The sequence below is a fragment of the Bufo gargarizans genome, chromosome 4 (genome assembly GCF_014858855.1).
Source record: "Bufo gargarizans isolate SCDJY-AF-19 chromosome 4, ASM1485885v1, whole genome shotgun sequence".
NCBI classification, from domain to species: Eukaryota; Metazoa; Chordata; class Amphibia; order Anura; family Bufonidae; genus Bufo; species Bufo gargarizans.
Window position 1 is genome coordinate 518,603,153 of NC_058083.1, and position 19,508 is coordinate 518,622,660.

Consider the following 19,508-nt stretch of genomic DNA (forward strand, 5'->3'; position numbering starts at 1 on the left):
CTTATGCTGCGTCCTCAGCAGTCCAGAATACTGGCACCAAAAACGTCATTGTAAGAGAGGGCACTGGGCCCCGTCTTCCAGTTTTAGGATTTTATAATGCTGGTGGTGGTTTTGGTGTCAGTTTTAAGTCTGTCTTTGCTTTGTGGGTTTGCACCAAATTTATGAAATGGCGCGCACTAATAATATATTTGGTGCAATGGGGTGTATGTCTATGTCTGTAAAAGTACACCACTGTGGCAGGCGCAGCGCTATGAAGTGCCATTTGCGCTGTGGCATTAGAAGAATTTTGGTATCGCTGACTTTTAGTCTAACCAGACTGTCTGTTACTCTGTAATTCCTCTAGCGCCGTTCTATGGAAACTGTAGGTTTAAAGATGTATTTAAAAATAGTATTTTTATAATATGCTAATTACTTCACTACCAGCAAGTTGGGCGGTTACTTGCTGGTAGCCGCCGCATCCTCGAACTATAAACACGCCCCCTCCTCCACTTGATAGACAGGGCCAGCGAGCGCTCTCCTCCTCCCGCTGGCCCTGTCTGCCACTAATGTATTGTAATTGTCCATATTGCCTCCTTTGCTGGCTGGATTCATTTCTACATCACATTATACATGACTTGTTTCCAGGGGTTATGTCTTTGTCACGGCTGAGGATGGGGAAAACCCTCAGCCGTGCGGTGCCAGGAGATGGAAGGGTTGTCACTTGGCCAGAACCACAGAATTAGGGAGCAGGTCACCTCCTAGCGCTTCCCTAATCTGACCCTTACTCCTAGCTGCATGGGCCGCCCTTAAAGGTAGGAGGGCCCATACTCAGGAACCTCGGATCCCTACTGACCCTCCGTCGTTCCCTGAGCTAGGAGCTGGGTAGACAGCCCGTTCCTCCAAGACACGGAGAAACAGGAGTCTAATGTGGCCAAGCTACAAAGGGAAACAGAAACAGCTATGGCAGTGACAGGCAAAAGTAATCCACACAACACTCACCTGCCACAGACAACACAACCAGGAACCCATGTGCAGGTGCTGTTAGTTCAAGACACCAAGGAACACAGCACACACCAGACATCACACAGGAACCCTGGACCATAAGCGGCAATAATACAAAACCCCACACACACCTAGCTAACACCGTGTAACAAAGTTTTATGACCAGAAGGGAGGCCCCCACTGGTAGATGGTAATACACAGGAGGCTGCTCCAGCTATGCCTGGCTGAAGCAACCTACTGAGCCATGCCAAAGACAGAGGCTTTATAGGCCTAAGTGGCCACACCCAACGGTCAGACACACCCAGTGACTCACACACACACTGGGAAGGGAGTTAACCCTTCCAGCACCAGGGAAGGGAAAACACCACTTAAAAGGGAAGTGCACACAATACATAAAACACAGTGTACACCATACACACACACCTAACATAAAGGAAGTCAGGTGAGACCGCATGCCAAAGCAGCAAGCTGCCTAGCACCGCTCAGGCTGCTCTGCTGACAATTTCAGAACGCAACTAGTTGCCCGCGGCAACCACAAGTGAGGCCACACACAGCGACCCTCACCTGTGGTTGAACACACAAACTAAACCGCAGGCAACCGCATGCGGTAAGGAGTCACGGACATAGCCATGGCCGTGACAGTCCTCCGCTGCAGTGCAGATACAAGGTGGTCGGGACGGGTGCTGATGTGCCTCCGTGCCTATGGCCGGAAATGTCGGAGCGCACATTGGCAGGCATGTCCAGCAGCTCTGGTCCCAGTCACCTTATATCTGCGCTCCAGCGGTGGTCGTAACCCCTGGAAATGAACCATGTATATAGTGATGGAAAAAGGAATCCAGCCAGCAAACGAGGCAATATGGACAATCACAATACATTAGTAAGTGCCTTGTATTCACTTTCTCTACATGATAAATGCCATTGGCTGAAGTGAGGCAGCCCCTTTAAGTTTTTTTTTTCCATAGGCCATCAGATCAGGCGATGAATGATCACGAATAAGAAATCTTTGCCTGCTGATTATTTACATGTACATTCAGCAATGATCCCTTCAATAGAGGGATGAATGATCGTTTGATGGCATCCACCAATGTTGCTCAAACTGTTGCAAAACTACAACTCCTGTCATACACCAACAACCTGCTGCTATCAGGGTAAGATGGGAGTTTTGCACCAGCTGGGCAGCCAGAGACTGGAGATCACCGTCATACAGTTTCAATGTCTGTCAGCAGCTCATCCCTGTTCACACTGGATGATGTGCGCCAGACAAACTAGGAATTTTCGATCCACACAAAAGATGCAATCATCCAACAGTTGAGCCTTTACCCCTTTGGCAATCATCGGGAATCATTTTCCTGATCCTCGTCTCATATAAAAGGGCCCTCAGTGGCATTGTTTTTGGTTTTCATGGGTAGGTCATGCTAGGAATAGTATCCTATTCAGCTCTTCTGTTCTACTGCTCATGCGCCACAAACGCAGCTTTCTCAAACGTGCAAATATAAACACAGGACATTTAACTCAAAGGAGCTCATTCATCATGATTTACGCCAGAAAGTGGAGTAAATAATAACTGAGATGTATGGCAGCTCCGAGCTGCTGCAGATTTCACACTGGTGCACGGACTGCCGGAGGAGGCATGTCATTTCTGACGAGGCCTCCTCCGGCAGTTTACGCCACGCCGGTCTTGTTAAATCGGGGTCCTATAGGTTTCCTTTGCCTCATAATTTCGCTGAACTTTCTTTCCTTTTGTCAGTTTTAGAAAGTGTTTTTCAGAGGAGCCTGGGATAAGGTGCTAAGATCTGTAAGCCTTGGCCTGCGGATGTGCTAATTTCAACATAATAGACGGCACCGAGTCATTCTTTTCTGCACTGAGAATATTCTTGGCCCATCTATATATAAACCTGCTGTGAGGAAAAACATCTGGAATTAGTGTCACAAACTAGCATTTGATTCCTTTAACCGCTGCCAAGAAAGATGCCAACTCCCTTTTTTAACATTTTCAGGCCACAATACCAAACATGGGGAAAAAGTTAGAGTTTTTAGAAGTTCTTACAAGGGGCGTTCCCACATGCTGCACAAAGTATGAAGTCGATCAGGAAGGGGGCAATGTCACCTCTCAGCTTTTGCAGTTGTTGAGCGGAGCAGTTGGGTAGCCGGGCGATACATAGTGAAAGGTAGGCACTCTGTTAGTAAGGGCGCATTCCCACGTGGCAACAGAGGGGTAAACCTGCAATACCGTGTGACCATCATTTAAAGGGACATTACCATCTCTGACTTTTCTGTAGATGTACCATAAAAGTCCAATAGACGTGGACTATCTCAAGAACAGAGCTTCATTTGCCCACTGCAGTGTATGGACAGGTGGCTCCTCATGCCTAGCTCTCTGCATTTACTTCAGTGGGAGAATAGGACCTGTATCTATCAGACTCCTGTGGATATACCATAAAAGTCTTACCTGCAGTCCTATGTAAAACCACAGATGACATAGGGATAATTCTGAGTACAGATAATGTAGATGTCACCTGCAGTTCTATGTAACACAACTGATAACAGTGATAATTCTCTGAGTAAAGATAATGTAGTAGATGTCACCAGCAGTCCTATGTAACACAACTGATAACAGTGATAATTCTCTGAGTAAAGATAATGTAGTAGATGTCACCTGCAGTTCTATGTAACACAACTGATAACAGTGATAATTCTCTGAGTAAAGATAATGTAGTAGATGCCACCTGCAGTCCTATGTAACACAACTGATAACAGTGATAATTCTCTGAGTAAAGATAATGTAGTAGATGTCACCAGCAGTCCTATGTAACATCATAGATAACACAGTGATAACTCTCTTGACTATAGATAATGTTGATGTGAAGTGCAGTCCTATGTAACACCACTGATAACAGTTTCTCTGAGTAGAGATAATATAGTAGATGTCACCTGCAGTCCTATGTAACACCACTAAGGCTCCACTCACACATCCGCAATTCCATTCCGCATTTTGCGGAACGGAATTGCGGACCCATACATTTCTATGGGGACGCACGACGTGGTCTGGGTCCGCAATTCTGATCCTGAGAAAAATAGAGCATGTCCTATTCTTGTCCGCAATAGCAGACAAGAATAGGCATATTCTCTTAGTGACGGCAATGTGCGGTCCGCAAAATGCAGAACGCACATTGCCGCTGTCCGTGTTTTGCAGATCCGCGGATCTGCAAAACACACACGGATGTGTGAATGGACCCTAACAGTGATATTTCTCTGAGTAGAGATAATATAGTAGATGTCACCTGCAGTCCTATGTAACACCACTAACATTGATAATTCTCTGAGTAAAGATAATGTAGTAGATGTCATCTGCAGTCCTATGTAACACCACAGATAACTCTTTTGGGCATGGAGTTCACTAGAGCCTCACAGGTTGCCACTGGAATCCTCTTCCACTCCTCCATGACGACATCGTGGAGCTTGTGAATGTTAGAGACCTTGCGCTCTTCTGTTTGAGGAGGCCCCACAGATGTTCAATAGGGTCTAGGTCTGGAGACATGCTTGGCCAGTCCAGCAGACCTATGTAAGACCACAGATAACACAGTGATAACTCTCGAGTACAGATAAAGTAGTAGATGTTACTTGCAGTCCGATGTAAAGCCACATATAGTGATCATTCTCTATACAGATAATGTAGTAGATGTGACCTGCAGTCCTACGTAACAGCACAGATAACAGTGATAACATTCTAGGCACAGATAATGTAATAGATGTCACCTGCAGTCCTATGTAACCCCACAGATAACAATTATAATTCTCTGAGTAGAAAGAATGTAGATAACACCTGCAGTCCAATGGAACACCACAGATAACACTGATAACTTTCCGAGTATCGGTAATGTAGTAGGTGTGTACCTGCAGTCCTATGTAACACCAGAGATAACGCAGTGATATTTCTCTTAAATACAGATAATGTAGATTTGACCTGGTGTCCTATGTAACACCACAGAAAACACTGACAATTGTCTGACTGCAATGTAGTAGATGTGACCTGCAGTCCTATGTAACACCACAGATAACACTGTTATAACTCTCAGAGTACACATAATGTAGTAGATGTGACCTGCAGTCCTATGTAACACCACAGATAACACTGTTATAACTCTCAGAGTACACATAATGTAGTAGATGGTACCTGCAGTCCTATGTAACACCACAGATAACACTGTTATAACTCTCAGAGTACACATAATGTAGTAGATGTGACCTGCAGTCCTATGTAACACCACAGATAACACTGTTATAACTCTCAGAGTACACATAATGTAGTAGATGGTACCTGCAGTCCTATGTAACACCACAGATAACACTGTTATAACTCTCAGGGTACACATAATGTAGTAGATGTGACCTGCAGTCCTATGTAACACCACAGATAACTGTGATAACTCTCAGATTACAGATAATTGAGTAGATGCCACAAGAGGGTCACACCAGATACTGAAAGCAAAGGTTCACATTCTTTTCCCACACACAGACGCGTGATATTGGATAATTTTCCTCAACAAATAAGGGTACTTTCACACTTGCGGCAGAGGATCCGGCAATCTGGACGCAAACAGATGCATTTGTGAGACGGATGAGGATCCATCTCACAAATGCATTGCAATACCGGATCCGCAGTTTTTGCGGCTTGGGTGAACCCATTCACTTCAATGGGGCCGCAAAAGATGCGGACAGCACTCCGTGTGCTGTCCGCATCCGTTGCTCCGTTCCGTGGCCCCGCCAAAAAAATATAGCATGTCCTATGTCCGTTTTGCGGACAAGAATAGGCATGTCTACAATGGGCCGCCCGTTCCGCAAATTGCGGAAGGCACACGGGCGGCTTCCGTTTTTTTGGAGGTCCGCGGTTTGCGGACCGCAAAAAACTTCACAGTCGTGTGCATGTAGCCTAAGGCTACATGCACACAACAGTTGCTTTTTGCGGTCTGCAAATATTGGATCCGTGTTCCAGTTCTTTTTACATCCACGTTCGTTCCGTTTCTCCGCAAATTTTGTAGGCTGTGTTTCCATGTGTCTTCATATTTTTTTTTGCGGTCCGCAAAAAAAACCTGAAGGCTGTAGTTCTTGAAATTTTATATATACAGGTTTCCCAGCAACCATCCGCAAAAAAAAAACGGATGCGGATGACATACGGATGGCTTTCGTTAGTCATCCGCATTTTTTTGCAGACCCATTGACTTCAATGGGTCCGCAAAACGTTTATTGCGGACAAGAATAGGACATGCTTTATTTTTTTGGTGGACGGGCAACACGAACAGCGGACACGGACAAGAAATGGATGAGTCCACCGCATTTTTAACGGATCCATAGAAATAAATGGGAAACTATCCGATCCGCAAAAAAAAATGGAACGGAGGCCGCAAAAAAACACTGCCGTGTGCATGTAGCCTAAGGCCTCATGCACACGACCGTATGTATTTTGATGTCCGCAAAAAATACAGATGACGTCCGTGTGCGTTCCGTATTTTGCGGAACAGAACAGCTGGCTCCTTATAGAACAGTATCATCCTTGTCCGTAATGCGAACAATAATAGGACATAGGACTATTTTTTAGCGGAACGGCAATACAGAATGCACACGAAGTAACTTCAATTTTTTTTTGCGGGCCCATTGAAATAAATGGTTTTGCATACTATCCGCCAAAAAAACGGAACGGACACGGAAAGAAAATACGTTCGTGTGAATGAGCCCCTGTGCGTGTCCGTTCCGTGTTTTTTTTGTTTGACCATATGCGGAACCATTCAATTCAATGGGTCCTCGAAGAAAACGGAACTTACTCTGTGTGCATTCAGTTTCCGCATGTCCATTCCGCAAATGAGATAGAACATGTCCTATTATTGTTTGCATTACGGACAAGGATAGGACTGTTCTATTAGGGGCCAGCTGTTCCGTTCCGCAAAATACGGAATGCACATGGACGTCATCCGTATTTTTTGCGGACCGCAAACTACATACGGTCGTGTGCATGAGCCCTAATACACCCTTTAAGCTGGCCATACACATTAGATAAATGTCAGCCAAACCATTGATTTCTGCAAGACCGGAGAGTCATCTAATGTGTATGGGGGCCTAGCGACAATCTACTGATAGCAGACGTCAGGGGGGATAAAGGGGGGGGGGCAGTCCGGAGATATCTCAGCAATGTCACGTGGGGGCTGCAGTCACAGCGATTACCCAATGATTCGCACAGGTGCAGTCAGTTTTCCTTGTTCTCTTTCATATGGCTTAGGCCTCTTGCACACAAACATTGTGCATCCGTTCCGTGCAATTTACGGTCCCCAATGCACGGGGAATGTCCGTACGGCGGCCGGGACGGATCGAGACCCATTCAACTTGAATGGGTCCGTGATCCGTCCGCACCGCAAAAAAATAGAACAAGTTCTATTTTTCTGAGGTGCTAAGGCACGGACAGAAACAAAACGGAAGCACTCCGTGGAGTTCTGATCCGTGCTATCTCCGTGAGTGTGGACCCATTCACGTGAAGGGCTCCGCATCAGTGATGAGGAGTGCACACGGGCCGGTGCCCGTGTCTTGCGGACCCGCCGTATGCAGGCCGCAATACGGCCACACAACGTTGGTGTGCAAGAGGCCTTTTTTCAGACACGTTTGACTTGTGCATACATAACCAGCAAAACCACTGTCAGCAGCCAGATATCCGCACACCCTGGAGGGATATACAGTATATATGTGCCACATGGCAATCATATGGGCAATTAGACGGTTAAAGTACATAAAAAAGATCTCTGGCACCAGCGCTGGATCCAAGAAAAGGCCTCATGCATGTGACCGTGTCCGTTTTGTGGTCTGCAAAACGCGGATCCGCAAAATACGGATGCAGTCCATGTTCCATCCGCCATTTTTTTTTTCCAAGCCATTGACTTCAGTGGGTTTGTGGTCCGCATTTTGCGGGTATATTCTATCTTTCTGCGGAATGAAAGTACGGATTTGGAAAACACAACGATGATCTGTACGCTTTCCACGTCCTTCCATAAAAAGACAAAATACATTCTATACTTGGACGCAAAATGCGGACCGCGGACCCACTGAAGTCAATGGGTTTGCAAAAAATGTGGACGGTATCCTGAATTTGCGGACCACACAATACATACGGTCGTGAGCATGAGGCCTTATTGGGGCTCCAATTAGTTCCATTTCGGGGTCCAGCCCCTTCGTAAGTTACACAGGAGAAAAGTGAATGTTACAGAGGAGAATAACAGTCATATAAATGCCCACTTCTCGCCCCAATAGGGTCACATGTGGGAGTGGAAGATAAAAAAAAAACATTTAAAAACTCTATGGGGCTGTCTGCATCTTTTCTTCCCTTCCACAGTCCCGCAAAACAAATAAAACATGTCCTATACTTGTCAGTGAAAATCAGGACGTGGCCCCACTGAAGTCTATGGGTCTGCAAAAATGCGGAATGCAATTTTTTTTGGGGGGGGGGGACATGCTGAACTGTCCGCAAAAAAACGCATCCGCATTTTTGTGGACAGCAAAAAACATACGGACGTCTAAGTGAGCCTTACTACGCCTAAAGGGGTTGTGCGCTGTAATGATACTGATGACCTGCTCTCAGGATAGCTCATCAATATGAGATCGGTGGAGCTGTGACTCCGGGTACCACAGATGATCTATACCAGAGTATTTCTGTACTGCGGCGGCGGCACAAAGCGCACAGCGTCACAGCAACCACTGACGCCGTGCTCTCCTGCACTAAGCAGGATGCCAGTCTGGTATCTCACGGGCCGTGTTCCACGGACGTCTGCATGAGGCTTTAGGGTCTGATGACATTAGCACATCGCCGGTTTAATAGGGTTAATTCTGGTGACAGAAGGGACAGTAAATCTCTGCATCTTGTTGCCTTTTTAGAACAATGGAACTTTTGTTTAGCTTTTTAATTCAATCCTAAATCAATTAACACTCATTTACATGTGTGGACAATCTCTCCCCAGACTGATGTTATCACGGTGATCTACAGAAGAAAGACCTACTCATCTAAGAAGAAGACCATCCATGATCCATCCCATGTTGTAGGAGAACTGATAAAAGTACTATCAGACAGCAGTGATTAAACTTAAAGGGGCCGTGAAAGAATGGGGGCAGTTTAGAAAACCCCCCTACTTGGCCGACACACGACCGTAGGTGTCCCGTTGCCGTATTGCGGGCAGCATCACGGATGCGGACCTATTCACTTCAATGGGTCCGCAAATCCGGAGATGCGGAACGGTGTGGAATGGAAGCACGGAACGGAACCCTACAGAAGCACCACGGAGTGCTTCCGTCCCGTACTTCCGTTCCGCAAAAAGATAGAACATGTCCTATCTTTTTACGGAAAGGCCGGATCGCTGACCCATTAAAGTGAATGGGTCCGCGATCCGCTGCAGCTGCCCCACGATCGGTGTTCGTGCATTGCGCAGGAGGCCAAAAGGAAAGGTGACTTTCCAGCTTCTTGCTCCTTCTGGTCTGCGATGCTCCGCTGGGCTCCCTTGAGCTAAACATCCGGTATGACATCGCTGGCCGCGGCAGTGACCTGCTCCCTTACATCGTGACAAATTGTCACATGACACAAGGGATCTGGTCTCCTCCACGGCCAATGATATCAAACAGGATGATAGATGGATGTCTGATGACCCATGACATCAATACTAGTCATGGACGTCCTGAGAAGAGCATCACATTCACATGCATCACTTCTATTTTCAGATTGCTAAAAAACAATGAACTGATTATGGCCCAAGACTAGGCAAGTAAAATGGCAGTGTTGTAGAGTGGTTGTCTTATCAAGTCAGGTCCCCTTAGGCCTGTGATGGCTAACCTTCGGTACTCCAGCTGTGGTAAAACTACAACTCCCAAAATGCACACTTGCCTGGCTGTTCTAAAAAACTCCATATAAATGAATGAAGCATGCTGGGAGTTGTAGTTTCAGCACGGCTGGAGTGCCCGAGGTTAGCCATCAATGTCTATAGGCAGTGCAGAGGGAGCGTTCACACTTGGCTCTGGTGCCATGCAAGATGATATGAGTAGTGATGAGCGAGCACCAAAGTGTTCGGGTGCTCGGGCCGAACACATCGCCATATTCGTGCGCTCGGCCGAGCACCCGAGTATAATGGAAGTCAGTGGGAGGCGACCAGGCACCCCCTGCTCGGATGAGGGGAGGGTGCCTGGTTTATAGGAAAAGGTCTGAAAGTGATGGAAACACCTCTGAAATCGATCAGGAACAGCAGGGGGACCATGTCTGGATGCATCTTGGACACCAATGTTACTGCTGGGAACCATGCTGTCCGAGTTGTACGCCACTTTTACAGACTGACAAAAAACAAACAAAAATAAAATCCTTTTTAGAGGAAAAATTGTTAGGAAACATTCTTTCCTGTAGATTCAATTGTATATACAAACCCCATTAAACATTGTAGTGAGGGCCTTCAGCTGAGCAGACGTATGAAACATTGGAGGTGAGGGTTTACTGCTGAGCAGACAGTATGAAACATTGGAGGTGATGGCCTGAAGGTGAGAAAACCCCATAAAACATTGTAGTGAGGGCCTACAGCTGAGCAGACCGTATGAAACATTGGAGGTGAGGTCCTACAGCTGAGCAGACCGTATGAAACATTGGAGGTGAGGGCCTGAAGGTGAGCGAACCCCATAAAACATTGTAGTGAGGGCCTTATGGTGTCACCACCAGACATCTGAGAAGCTCTGACAGACGTTCTTCAGAACCTCCTACTTGAGGTTCCTTTTGTTTTGCTTTTGTTTTCTCATCTCGTTAGCCTCTCTCAGCTGTCATGTAGTTGCACTGATTGCATCCCTTTAAATCCCTTCCCATACTGCATCATTTTGCGGTTTATACAACTTCCTGGAGTGTGTGCATGCTGGATGCTACTACTGAGTCTTCTACAGATAAGTTTTGTTCATTCATTTGTGTTTTCCTGTTTGCTGGATCCCAGGTGACCCTGACTCCCTCCGTGTCTGGTGTAGGGAGCCGGTGGCCATGTCCCCTCACTATTATAGGGTGTTCGGGTGTCATACAGTCGAGGAACGAGGGTATGCAATCATCTACCATTGAGATTTTTGCATAGGCTGAGCAGTTAGGGAGAGAGCCAGGTCTGTTGCAGGGCTCTCCCTTTGGTTCCTTAGTTTTGGATCCAGTCAGTCGGATCTTCATTTTGTGTCTTCTAGTTTTCTGTACACCTTCCGTGACATATGGTAAGCAAACCCTATAAAACATTGTAGTGATTGCCTACAGCTGAGCAGACCGTATGAAACATTGGAGGTGAGGGCCTGAAGGTAAGCAAACGCCATAAAACATTGTAGTGAGGGCCTACAGCTGAGCAGACAGTATGAAACATTGGAGGTGAAGGCCTACAGCTGAGCAGACAGTATGAAACATTGGAGGTGAGGGCCTACAGGTTAGCGAACACCATAAAACATTGTAGTAAGGGCCTTATGGTGAGCAAACCCCATAAAATATTGTAGTGAGGGCCTACAGCTGAGCAGACGGAATTAAAGTTCCATGGGTACTAGCCTCAGTAGCAGAGGCAACAGTCTCCATCTCCTCCTTCTGCTCCTCCTCTTCACGGTCCAATTCGTGCTGAGAAGACGAACTGTGGGTGGTCTGGGTATCACCCTGTGAGATGTCCTCCCCCAGTTCCTCATCTGCCACATTCAGAGCGTCGTCCTTAATTTTGAGCAGCGATCGTTTGAGTAGACACAGCAGTGGGATGGTTACGCTGATAATAGCGTTATCGCCACCAACCATCTGTGTGGATTCTTCAAAGTTTTTAAAAATTTCACATAGGTCTGACATCAATGCCCACTCCTCGCTTGTGAATAGTGGTAGTTGACTTGAAAGGTGACGACCATGTTGCAGCTGGTATTCCACAACTGCTCTCTGCTGCTCACAAAGCCTGGACAACATATAGAACGTAGAGTTCCCGTGCGTGCTCACGTCGTACAACAGTCGGTGAGCTGGAAGCCGCAAGCGCTGCTGCACCGTTGACAGGCCGGCTGAAGCTGTGGACGACTTGCGGAAATGGGCACACACGCGGCGCACCTTCACTAGTAGCTCTGGCAAATTGGGGGATGTTTTGATAAACTGCTGAACCACTAAGTTTAAGACGTGGGCTAGGCATGGGATGTGTGTCAGGTTGCCGAGCCCCAAAGAATCCACACAGATGGTTGGAGTGGAGAGAGCCACAGCTCAGTCTGTTCCCTTATACCCTGCCACAGCTTTGCAGCAGTATGCTGTTTGTCCCCTAAGCAGATCAACTTCAGCACGGCCTGTTGATGCTTACCCACAGCAGTGCTACACTGCATCCAGCTAGTGACTGATGGCTGCTGGAGGTGGAAGTGGAGGAGGATTAGGCAGAAGAAGAGGGGAAGTGGTTTGGTTGGAGCCAGTAACATAGCTGCTTGCGGAGACTCTGATGGACGTAGGGCCGGCAATCCTGGGCGTGGGTAGCACCTGTGCCATCCCAGGGTACGACTCACTCCCGGCCTCCACCACATTCACCCAGTGTGCAGTCAGGGAAATGTAGAGTCCCTGGCCACCAGCACTTGTCCATGTGTCCGTGGTTAAGTGGACCTTCCCAGTATCTGCATTGGTCAGGACACAGGTGATGTTCTGGGACACATGCTGGTGTAAGGCGGGCACGGCACACCGTGAAAAATAGTGGCAGCTGGGGACTGCGTACCGAGGGACCGCGGCCCACATCAGGCTGCGGAAGGCCTCAGTGTCCACAAAACTATATGGCAACATTTCAAGGGCCAGTAACTTTGAAAGTTGGCAATTAAGTGCTATGGCCTGTGGGTGGGTGGGTATTTGCGCTTGCATTCAAATGACTGTGGTATGGACATTCGGACGCTGCACTGGGACAGGAAAGTGGATGTTGTTGCTGCTGGCTCATTTGAAGGTCCAGGTGCAGGGCGAGAGGCATCCGGGCCTGCGTCTTGGACAGGAGATTGGACAGCACGTAACACAAGGGAAGAGGAGGCAGTGGTGTGAGCCGCAGACCCAGATTGTGGACCCAGGCGTTCGGCCCACTTAGTAGGGTGCTTGGATGCCATGTGGCGGATCATGCTGGTGGTGGTAAGGTTGCTAGTGTTCATGCCTCGGCTCATTTTGGTACCGCACAGGTTGCAAACTACCACTCTTTTGTCCTCTGCACTTTCCTCAAAAAAGCACCATACTGCGGAACACCTACCCCTTGCTAAGGTTAATTTACGCATGGGGGTGATCGGCCTGTTTGGTGTGGGCTGACTTCTCCCTTTTGCAACCCCACTACCTCTTCCAGCCTGTTGCGGTGCTGCGGATCCCTCCCCCTCTGTACTGCTGTCCTCGCTCGGCTTTTCACCTTCCCATGTTGGGTCAATGACCTCATCGTCCAACAACTCCTCTTCCACTTCCTCACTCTGATCATCCTCCTGTCTTGACCTAACCACAAGCTCAGTGATTTACAACTGTGTCTCATTGTCATCTACCTCGTGAACTAATGATTGACGCTCACCACCGTCATCTTCTTGAGACTGTGAAGGCTCAAGAGGTTGGGAATCAGGGCACAATATCTCAGGTCCCTCTTCAAGCATGCTGGGCGTGAGGGCCAAATCTAATAGTGGCGCTGGAAAGAGCTCCTCGGAATATCTGATTGTGGGATCACTCGTTTGGCAGGCCTCTCCATGGTGGGAGGAAGGATGATCTGAGCGAGGAGTTGGCTGACCAGACTCTTGGCTACAGAGACTAGACTTGGTGGAAGAGAGGGTGGTGCCGACTGGAAGCATTATCGTCAGCAAGACAACCGACCAACTGTTCGCACTGGTCTGACTTGGACAGTGTTGTCGTGCGCCGCCTAGCTCAGTTGAACATGAAGCTGGGCACGGCTTTATAAGTTTTTTTTTATTGGTGCACTGGCAGCAGGCACAGTTTCATTGCGCCCAGTGCCACAACCTCTGTCTGAACATTGAGCATAACGCCCACTTCCCCGTCCCTTAGTGCTGGCAGTCTTCATATTTATGGATTTTTTACTGGTCGTGACGCTGTTTATTTTTACTGTCCACAAAAGACAGTTTTCAGATACAGGGCAGTGTATGACACAGAACAGCACAGATTGTGGACAGTATTTTAGCCACAGATTATTGTAATCTGCAGTACAGACGCTGTTTTATGGTGTTGTTTATATGTATGACTATATTATTCCCAATATATGGGCCTGAAGCGCTCAGACGGTACAGAAATGCAATGCGCTGCGATTAACGGTTTAAACCGCAGACAAGAAAACTCGGTGCTGATGTAGTGAGATGTGTATATATACTGATTTTAAATTTCTCCAAATATATGGAATTGAAGCGCTCAGACGGTATAGAAATGCAATGCGCTGCGATAAACGGTTTCTGCCGCAGACAAGAAAACTGGGTGCTGATTCAGTGATATTCTTCCTATCTCTGCCCCTGATACACAGAAGGTGCTGCACAGATATCAGAAGTCACTGCAGACACCTTCTATTACGATAGCCAATGAAGAGATTTTTTTGTAAATAAAAAAAAGAAAAAAGAGCAAATCTGCACTTTAAATTGCTGCCAACACACACAGTAGTCCTTCACTGTCTGTCCCTTCCTAACAGCAGCTCTCCCTGACTCGCAATGAGCCGAACCCGCGTGACCGGGTGCTATATAGCACCCGATGACGTGTTCCGGCCAGCCAGTCACTGTAATGCCAGTAACCAATATGGCTAATGGCATTACAGTGATGGCAGTACTTACCAGCATGTTTATTGGCTGCTTAGAAGGCGCCAAACGTCCGGGAATGAGACTCGAGCATCGTGCTCGAGCACATGTGGTACTCAGCAGAGCGCTTGGATCTGCCGAGCATAGCGATGCTTGAGCTGAACCGGTACTCGGCCGAGCATGCTCGCTCATCACTAGATATGAGCATTATAACGGATACGCGGTAGGTGGGGCCTGTTCAAGATTTTATGCCTCTGACTTTGGGCATGGAGAGACGGAACCACCCTCTGTGCAGGACGGTCCTAAGTGAGGATTGTGCACGGGTCCTATTCTAATGAATAAATCTGCGCTCCATACTCATATATACGGTATATACTAGAGCTGCACAGACATATATACGGTATATACTATAGCTGCACAGACATATATACATGGTATATACTATAGCTGCACAGACATATATATGGTATATACTATAGCTGCACAGACATATATACGGTATATACTATAGCTGCACAGACATATATACGGTATATACTATAGCTGCACAGACATATATATGGTATATACTATAGCTGCACAGACATATATACGGTATATACTATAGCTTCACAAACATGAATACGGTATATACTATAGCTGCACAGACATATATACATGGTATATACTATAGCTGCACAGACATATATATGGTATATACTATAGCTGCACAGACATATATACGGTATATACTATAGCTGCACAGACATATATATGGTATATACTATAGCTGCACAGACATATATACGGTATATACTATAGCTGCACAGACATATATACGGTATATACTATAGCTGCACAGACATATATATGGTATATACTATAGCTGCACAGACATATATACGGTATATACTATAGCTGCACAGACATATATACGGTATATACTATAGCTTCACAAACATGAATACGGTATATACTATAGCTGCACAGACATATATACATGGTATATACTATAGCTGCACAGACATATATATGGTATATACTATAGCTGCACAGACATATATACGGTATATACTATAGCTTCACAAACATGAATACGGTATATACTATAGCTGCACAGACATATATACATGGTATATACTATAGCTGCACAGACATATATATGGTATATACTATAGCTGCACAGACATATATACGGTATATACTATAGCTGCACAGACATATATACAGTATATACTATAGCTGCACAGACATATATACATGGTATATACTATAGCTGCACAGACATAAATACATGGTATATACTATAGCTGCACAGACATTTATACGGTATATACTATAGCTGCACAGACATATATACATGGTATATACTATAGCTGCACAGACATATATATGGTATATACTATAGCTGCACAGACATATATACGGTATATACTATAGCTGCACAGACATATATATGGTATATACTATAGCTGCACAGACATATATACGGTATATACTATAGCTGCACAGACATATATACGGTATATACTATAGCTGCACAGACATATATATGGTATATACTATAGCTGCACAGACATATATACGGTATATACTATAGCTGCACAGACATATATACGGTATATACTATAGCTTCACAAACATGAATACATGGTATATACTATAGCTGCACAGACATATATACATGGTATATACTATAGCTGCACAGACATATATATGGTATATACTATAGCTGCACAGACATATATACGGTATATACTATAGCTTCACAAACATGAATACGGTATATACTATAGCTGCACAGACATATATACATGGTATATACTATAGCTGCACAGACATATATATGGTATATACTATAGCTGCACAGACATATATACGGTATATACTATAGCTGCACAGACATATATACAGTATATACTATAGCTTCACAAACATGAATACGGTATATACTATAGCTGCACAGACATATATACATGGTATATACTATAGCTGCACAGACATATATATGGTATATACTATAGCTGCACAGACATATATACGGTATATACTATAGCTTCACAAACATGAATACGGTATATACTATAGCTGCACAGACATATATACATGGTATATACTATAGCTGCACAGACATATATACTGTATATACTATAGCTGCACAGACATATACATGGTATATACTATAGCTTTACAGACATATATACGGTATATACTATAGCTTCACATACATATATACATGGTATATACTATAGCTGCACAGACATATATACGGTATATACTATAGCTTCACAAACATAAATACATGGTATATACTATAGCTTCACAGACATATATACGGTATATACTATAGCTGCACAGACATATAAACAGTATATACTATAGCTGCACAGACATATATACGGTATATACTATAGCTGCACATACAGGTCCTTTTCAAAAAATTAGCATATTGTGATAAAGTTCATTATTTTCTGTAATGTACTGATAAACATTAGACTTTCATATATTTTAGATTCATTACACACAACTGAAGCAGTTCAAGCCTTTTATTGTTTTAATATTGATGATTTTGGCATACAGCTCATGAAAACCCAAAATTCCTATCTCAAAAAATTAGCATATCATAAATAGGTTCTCTAAACGAGCTATTAACCTAATCATCTGAATCAACTAATTAACTCTAAACACCTGCAAAAGATTCCTGAGGCTTTTAAAAACTCCCAGCCTGGTTCATTACTCAAAACCGCAATCATGGGTAAGACTGCCGACCTGACTGCTGTCCAGAAGGCCATCATTGACACCCTCAAGCAAGAGGGTAAGACACAGAAAGACATTTCTGAATGAATAGGCTGTTCCCAGAGTGCTGTATCAAGGCACCTCAGTGGGAAGTCTGTGGGAAGGAAAAAGTGTGGCAGAAAACGCTGCACAACGAGAAGAGGTGACCGGACCCTGAGGAAGATTGTGGAGAAGGACCGATTCCAGACCTTGGGGGACCTGCGGAAGCAGTGGACTGAGTCTGGAGTAGAAACATCCAGAGCCACCGTGTACAGGCGTGTGCAGGAAATGGGCTACAGGTGCCGCATTCCCCAGGTCAAGCCACTTTTGAACCAGAAACAGTGGCAGAAGCGCCTGACCTGGGCTACAGAGAAGCAGCACTGGACTGTTGCTCAGTGGTCCAAAGTACTTTTTTTCGGATGAAAGCAAATTTTGCATGTCATTCGGAAATCAAGGTGCCAGAGTCTGGAGGAAGACTGGGGAGAGGGAAATGCTAAAATGCCTGAAGTCCAGTGTCAAGTACCCACAGTCAGTGATGGTCTGGGGTGCCATGTCAGCTGCTGGTGTTGGTCCACTGTGTTTTATCAAGGGCAGGGTCAATGCAGCTAGCTATCAGGAGATTTTGGAGCACTTCATGCTTCCATCTGCTGAAAAGCTTTATGGAGATGAAGATTAAATTTTTCAGCACGACCTGGCACCTGCTCACAGTGCCAAAACCACTGGTAAATGGTTTACTGACCATGGTATTACTGTGCTCAATTGGCCTGCCAACTCTCCTGACCTGAACCCCATAGAGAATCTGTGGGATATTGGGAAGAGAAAGTTGAGAGACGCAAGACCCAACACTCTGGACGAGCTTAAGGCCGCTATCGAAGCATCCTGGGCCTCCATAACACCTCAGCAGTGCCACAGGCTGATTGCCTCCATGCCACGCCGCATTGAAGCAGTCATTTCTGCAAAAGGATTCCCGACCAAGTATTGAGTGCAGAACTGAACATAATTATTTGAAGGTTGACTTTTTTTGTATTAAAAACACTTTTCTTTTATTGGTCGGATGAAATATGCTAATTTTTTGAGATAGGAATTTGGGTTTTCATGAGCTGTATGCCAAAATCATCAATATTAAAACAATAAAAGGCTTGAACTACTTCAGTTGTGTGTAATGAATCTAAAATATATGAAAGTCTAATGTTTATCAGTACATTACAGAAAATAATGAACTTTATCACAATATGCTAATTTTTTGAGAAGGACCTGTACATATATACATGGTATATACTATAGCTGCACAGACATATATACGGTATATACTATAGCTTCACATACATATATACATGGTATATACTATAGTTGCACAGACATATATACGGTATATACTATAGCTTCACATACATATATACATGGTATATACTATAGCTGCACAGACATATATACGGTATATACTATAGCTTTACATACATATATACGGTATATACTATAGCTTCACAGACATATATACGGTATATACTATAGCTTCACATACATATATACATGGTATATACTATAGCTGCACAGACATATATACGGTATATAGTAAAGATTCACAAACATATATACGGTATATACTATAGCTGCACAAACATATATACATGGTATATACTATAGCTGCACAAACATATATACATGGTATATACTATAGCTGCACAGACATATATACGGTATATACTATAGCTGCACAGACATATATACGGTATATACTATAGCTTCACATACATAAATACATGGTATATACTATAGCTGCACAGACATATATACATGGTATATACTATAGCTGCACAAACATATATACATGGTATATACTATAGCTGCACAGACATATATACGGTATATACTATAGCTGCACAGACATATATACGGTATATACTATAGCTTCACATACATAAATACATGGTATATACTATAGCTGCACAGACATATATACGGTATATACTATAGCTTCACATACATATATACATGGTATATACTATAACTACACA